A 6,602-nucleotide genomic window follows, 5' to 3' on the forward strand; every position below is an offset into this window, starting at 1 on the left:
AATGTATGATAGAGTTACACAGAAAGGGTTTGTTTTCGCCTGTCAGGTCTATTATAAACAAAATACCTTACGTCAAGTAGCTTTTAAACAATAGAAATTCATTTCTCACATTAGTGAGGGCTGGGAAGTCCCAGATTAAAGCACCAGAGGGTTCAGTATTTGAGTGCCTGGATTCCATCATTCACAAGACAGAATGGCCCAAGTGTTCTCTGACTTTCTTTCAAAAGGCCACTAAGTCCATTCATAAGAACTCTACCTTTGGGCAGGAGAGATGGCTCAGTGGGTAAGAGCGCTTGCTGTGCAAACATGAGGACCTGAGAAGGCCCAAGAAGGTACCTATTACCCTGAGCCCGTGGGTAACAGAGACCAGAGAATCACTGGGTCTCTCTAGTCAGCCAGCTTGACTGGAAAAAAAACACAGCATATTCAGGTTCAACAAGAAACTCAGTCTGACAGAAGTGGGAGAATAATGGAAGAGGACACTGGACACTCTCCTCTGGCCTCACACAGCTTCACTTGTGCCTTTGTCAAAGTAACTTGAAGAAGCAGGTATAGGATTTTCAAGGAAATTCTGTCATCTTGTATGGTGATCACATGGGTAGAGAGCACAAGACGTAGTAAGAAAGTGATTAAAAATCCAGGCATGGCACGCGTCTGGAGTTTGTTCGCAGAGGCTGAAAGGCCCTGGCATGCCCATTTTCTCTCTCTCTCTTCTCTTCCTCTGTCTCTCTCTCAAAAAAAAAAAAAAAAAAAGCCTAAAAAAGTTTCGACATGGCTGTGGATTATCTTTGTGATAGAATATTTGCTTACCATGTATAAGACCTAGGGTTTAATGCCCAGAACTTGAAAAAAAAAAAAAAACAACTAAGATTCACCGTATAAAGACTTACATAATATTCTTTCACTCTATGAGTTGGGCTTAAGGCCAAGGGCAAGTGTGTACTCAACATCTCCCTTTATGGCCTTAGAACTGGAGGAGGAAAGGTGATGCCTGTCATTTGACCACAAAAGGTTTGGTGATTCCAATAAAGCTGTTGTAAAAAAAGAAAAATTAGAGTTGGGCATGGTAGTGCATGCTTTTAATCCTGGAATTCAGGAGGCAGAGGTAAGAGAATTGCTGTTGGGTTTGAGGCCACCCTGAGACTATATAGTGAATTCCAAGTCAGCCTGGGCTAGAGTGAGACCCTACCTTAAAAACATGAAAGAAAAAGTATATATAGAACAATGGATCACAAATTTAATTAATTTGTCATAGTTTCTAGTTCCACAAACAATTCATTTCTGAATATATGACAATTTACATAGAATAACAATAGACATATAACACAGCAACCATTTTGATGTCCCTTAAAGTCCTTCAACCCATTGGAGAAGCACCTATCTTTGAAATTTTAATGAAAATGTTCTTAAACTTCCATTCTATCTAGTGAAAAAAAATTCAGCATTGTTCCCAATACTCTGAGGTTTCTTGGGCATGCTGCCTCTCTCCTTATGACTGACAGCTCTGTGTAACTCCTGCTGAATGCTCCACCCCTGCTTGTGAGGCTGCCTACACCACACAACCTACATAGGACAGCTCCTGGATTCTTGACTTCAGAATAGCACTGACACCAGACCGCATGCTCATCAGAATTCTACTGAAGCTCCGGGAACCAGGGCAGCGAGGTTGCTACTAGGTAGTGAAGGGTCCCTGTTCATAAAGTAAGCGTCCCTCGTCTATTTCTACCTCTGTGAAGTCCTCACAAACGGTTTTAGTCCAGCACTAGTTTTGCTCCAGCTTTTAATTTTACTTTCTCCTTTCCTATCTATGACCCATCACCCCCTCCCCAATTCCTATTACACATGTTGATAATAATAAGCCTTGATTAAATATTTATACTACATAGGAAAAATGATTCATGTATATTCTTTCATATAACGGACGTTTTCTCTTCCTTCATTTTGCTCTAGACCTTCAGGCTGAAGGCTTTGGAGCTTTAACGTTTTTATTCATTCAACAAATATTCAACAGTATTCTGTATTTTTGTTGTTGTTGTTGTTAGGCACATTACTGGCTCCTGAGGCTTCGGATACTATAGGGGGCAAGGTTAACCAAAACTAAAGGATTTATGAATAAGCCATATGGACACATATTTCTTTGTTAACTAATGGAAAAAACATAATTTAAAAAAGAGTTTGGGGGCTGGAGAGATGGCTTAGTGGTTAAGCGCTTCCCTGTGAAGCCTAAGGACCCTGGTTTGAGGCCTGATTCTCCAGGACCCACATTAGCCAGATGCACAAGGGGGCGCACGTGTCTGGAGTTCATTTGCAGTGGCAGGAGGCCCTGGCACATCCATTCCGTCTCTCTCTCTCTCTCTCTCTCTCTCTCTCTCTCTCTCTCTCTCTCTCTCTCTGTGCATGTGTCCGTCACTTTCAAATAAATAAATAAAAATCAAAACAAAAAAATTTTTTTAAAAGTTTGGCAGCTTAGAGAGATGGCTCAGCAGTTAAGGCGCTTGCCTACAAAGCCTAATAACCTGAGTTTGATTCCCCAGGATCCACGTAAAAGCCAAATGCACAAGGTGGCAATGCATCTGGAATTCATTTGCAGGAGCATAGGGTGCACACGCACACCTAATGGCACATCCTAAACCATGGTGAGGGCACATTTGCTCCTGCTTTAGGGCAGAGCCTCAGAATGATTGGTCCAGCATCTGGCATCCAGGTAGGCTCAACCTACTTCCACCTATGCCATGCCAATCCATGCCAACATCCATACATACAGACAATAAACCACGATCATAATACCCTCGGTCAGTCTCCCTTTTCTCCCTCTTGAGTCCCCCCTCCACTGCACCCCTTCTTTTTTCCAACTAGTCTCTCTTCTAGTTTGATGTTACCATAGTTCCCTCCTATTATGCAGATCTGCTCTTCAGATCAGCCGTGCTGGATGCTATGGGGAGTAGGTGTGGTCCTCAGATAACCAGTGGTTCTGGATACTGGCATACGGGGAATGGGAAGGTGTAGAAAGATGTTGAAGTTGTTCTGGAGCTGCTCAGCTGGTCCTTGCCATCTCCTTCAGGATTTTTGATTTTGAAAGGCCTGTGTGAGTGGGAGAATCCCTTCCCAGTGGTTTGCCTTGCTGGTTCAGGCAGGGCCTGTGAGGACAAGCACTTCCCAGTGGCGGAGGCAGGGGTCTTCTTGCTGATAGTGGGTTTGCTGGAAGCTCCTAGCTCCCTCCTGCTTCTCTGCGGGGGTCTCATCTGGGTTAATAATTCCTTGCACTTTTTGGTAACAGAGTGTAGTATGTTATAGTTTCTTTTTTCCCAGGATTCTTTGGCAAGGCTCCTATTCTAGAAATCCCAGTACATAGATACATATTTGTGAGCACAGGGAGAGAGGGAGGGAGGAAGGGAGGGAGGGAGGGAGGGAGGGAGGGAGGGAGGGAGGGAGGGAGGGAGGGAGGGAGGGAGGGAGGGAGGGAGACGAACTCCAGATCTGGCTTTACATGGGCACTAGGGAATCAAACTCAGGCTGGCAGGCTTTGCAAGCAAGTACCTTTAACAGCTGAATTATTTTCCCAGCCTAACTGAAGAGATATTTTTGTACCTCCTCCTTCAGTTTTCAGACTACTGAAGCAATGCTCCTTCCAAAGCTGCAATTTCCCCAGGAATCTCATGCTTGGAGAAGAAATAGGTTGAAGCCTGGTGGCAGCTTGAGGAGAAACTTGTCCCCTAAGAAGAGACTTCACACAATTCTGATAACTTATCTGATCACCTCGCAGGGCAGACTGAAACTGAGAGAGTGATGGGTAGGATCTCACCTTGACCAGGGCTGCTGAGCTATGCAAGCCTCTTGCCCTCTATTTGAACCCAACCCTCATGTCAGGATCCTAATGAGGGACTTGGCAGAGAGGGTCCTTGGACCTCTTGATTTGCTCCTCTTCTCAACTCCTGTCTCTGCTGTCACTATTACCTGTCTATTTAATTAGCCTTTTGAGGACAAGTGGAGGGGGAGGGGAGGGGAGGGGAGGGGAGGGCAGGGGAGGGGAGGGGAGGAATGGAAAAGAAAAGAAAGGAAAGGAAAGGAAAGGAAAGGAAAGGAAAGGAAAGGAAAGGAAAGGAAAGGAAAGGAAAGGAAAGGAAAGGAAAGGAAAGGAAAGGAAAGGGACAAAGTAATTTATTGACGCCTGTTTTATATCATCTGGAAAATATGGAAGAAAGGATTGTATAAGAACTCAAGACTAATGGGATCTGATCACAGAGAATTGAGAAGCTAGGAGAGGAATGTTAAGGAATATATAAGTTAACTGCAATTCAGTTATGTTTAATACATTCACAATATTATACAGTCACTACCTTTCTAGCTCTAAGATATTCTCATTGCCCCAAAGTATGAAGCTATGATCATTAAGAACTTAGTCACTCTCCACCCCTAGCCTGGGTCCCTGGCAATCACCAGTATGTCCTCTCTTTATGGATTTATCTACTCTGGGTATTTCACATAATGAAATCATACAATAATGAGCCTTTTGTGTCTGCCTTCTTTCATTTTGTATAACATTTTCAAGGCCCTATGCATAGTATTCATCTGTACTTCGTCCTATTAATGACTGAGTAAAAGCCCACTATATGTATACACTGCAGTTTTTGTCCCATCTGTTCATAAATGTCTGGACTGATTTCACTTTTGACTACTGTGGTGCTATGAACATGTGTGTAATTATTTCAATTTTTGAGTATTATGTAGAAATGGAACTTGTGGAGCAATATGATAATTTATGTTTAATGTCTTGAGGAAGTCCTATATCACTTCAAGAGACTTCTTTAAAGCTGTGATATTTATAATATTACTAATAAACATCTTAAATATTGTGAATTTCTCAGCCTCAGTATTATTGACACTTGGAGCCAACCAGTGAATTCTTTGTTATGGGAGACAAGGTAAGAATTTTAGTAGCAATCCTGTTCTCGACCCAGTAGATGTCAGTAGCATCCACCCAGCTGTAACAACCAATGATGTCTGCAGACAGGCCAAATGGCTCTTGGGTAGCAAAACTGTGCCCCAACACTGAAAATTGCATTTTTAATACATCCTCCATAAACCTAAAGTACAGATAGTTGGCACAATAGCAGAATATTAAAACAAAGTAAGAGCCTTTAAGAAATGGATATTCCTTAAATGTTTGTACACAGGAAAATTTTTGTTTTGTTTATTATGTAAAGATATTATAGAGCTTTCAGGTTTACAAATATTTAACAACCAGAAAAATATTATCATTAAATATTCATGTACCTTTCATATATAAACTTAGAAACCCTGCTCATCCACAGAACTCCAAAAAATATAATTCCCTTCACCTCTGCCCCAGGACGCATCATATACTGAACCATTTTATAGAATACGGCAACTGTTGTTAGTGGCTTTGGTTTTAGTTTTTGATCCTTTTGAAACAGGGTCTTACTCTGTAGCCCAGGCTTTCCTTGAACTCAAGATAATTCTCCTGCCTCAGCTTCCCAAGTGCTGAAATTACAGGCATACCACCATGACCTGTTTCAAAAGAAGCACCTCGTTTTGATTCCTCCTTCTCCCTGCTCTGTGGGTTGGCCGGGAACTGAACTTGGATGTTGGTCCTTGCTACCCAGTGCTTTCTCCTACTTGACCATACTCTCACCATAACTTAAGAGGGTAGCTTGGAGCAAAATTTTCAAGATTCTTTTTTGTGGGGTGTAAAATATTCTTTGTTTGATATACATAAACCACGCAAAAATGCCATTTAGTAAGTAAAAAAGCATCTTTAAATACAGGGAATTCTAATGAAATTGACAGAGTCAACAACAAAAATAAATACAATTGCACCCTTATCTTTAACCCTTGCCTGCAAGTCCAGCTTGGTTCTGAGACAGTGAAGAGAACTTTTTCCAGTGTTTAAACATATTCACATAACCAGCAATAGAAATCTATATATAAAATCAATCTTCAATAGGTTTTGAGTTGGCATTCCATGTTTTTGTGAGAAGTTGAACATTACTAATGAAGTCCAATCTTATCTTTAGATAGATAGGGAAAGCCCATAGTATTTATGGAACCAGAATTACTGTTCACTTCACTATAAGCCAATTTTACTTAAACGAGGACTGTTCAACAAACATACTCTATTAGCCATTTGTGATCTGAATTGTGGGTGTGTGAAGTCAATAAAATTGTGATACACATTTAAAAACATGAGATATTTCAGTTTTATAATAAGTAGGGCAGTGGCTATTACCCATTAGTACCTTTTTAAAGATGAGCTATTAAGTCTGCCCTTTCTCCATTCTTCTTAATGCCAGCAAAATATTTTTGTTCCAGTGATGTGCTTTTTGGGATTCTCCAAGTACTCTTATCATATATCTTCTCCACCAGCGATGCCTTCATTCTTGTCGGTGTGTGTGTAAAAGAATCCAGCCACCTGACCCATCTTCCACCCAAACAGACCACGGTCCAGTCTTGTGCTTGTCTCCCTTTCCCACAGTGTGGCACTAGGCATATTTCGGAACAAAGGGCTTCTTGTCTTTCTCAACATCATCCATTTTTAATTTGCTCTTTCATTGCTGACACTGTGAACCTTTCCATTTAGAAGG

The 6,602-nt window shown here is 41.5% G+C and overlaps 1 pseudogene; it reads right to left on the reverse strand.

Annotated features, from left to right (window-relative positions):
• Positions 1–6,243: 6,243 nt before the first annotated feature.
• LOC105944187 lies at positions 6,244–6,551 on the reverse strand (annotated as a pseudogene).
• Between the last annotated feature and the right edge of the window lie 51 nt (positions 6,552–6,602).

Source organism: Jaculus jaculus, chromosome 8 (assembly GCF_020740685.1).
Source record: "Jaculus jaculus isolate mJacJac1 chromosome 8, mJacJac1.mat.Y.cur, whole genome shotgun sequence".
Lineage (NCBI taxonomy): Eukaryota > Metazoa > Chordata > Mammalia > Rodentia > Dipodidae > Jaculus > Jaculus jaculus.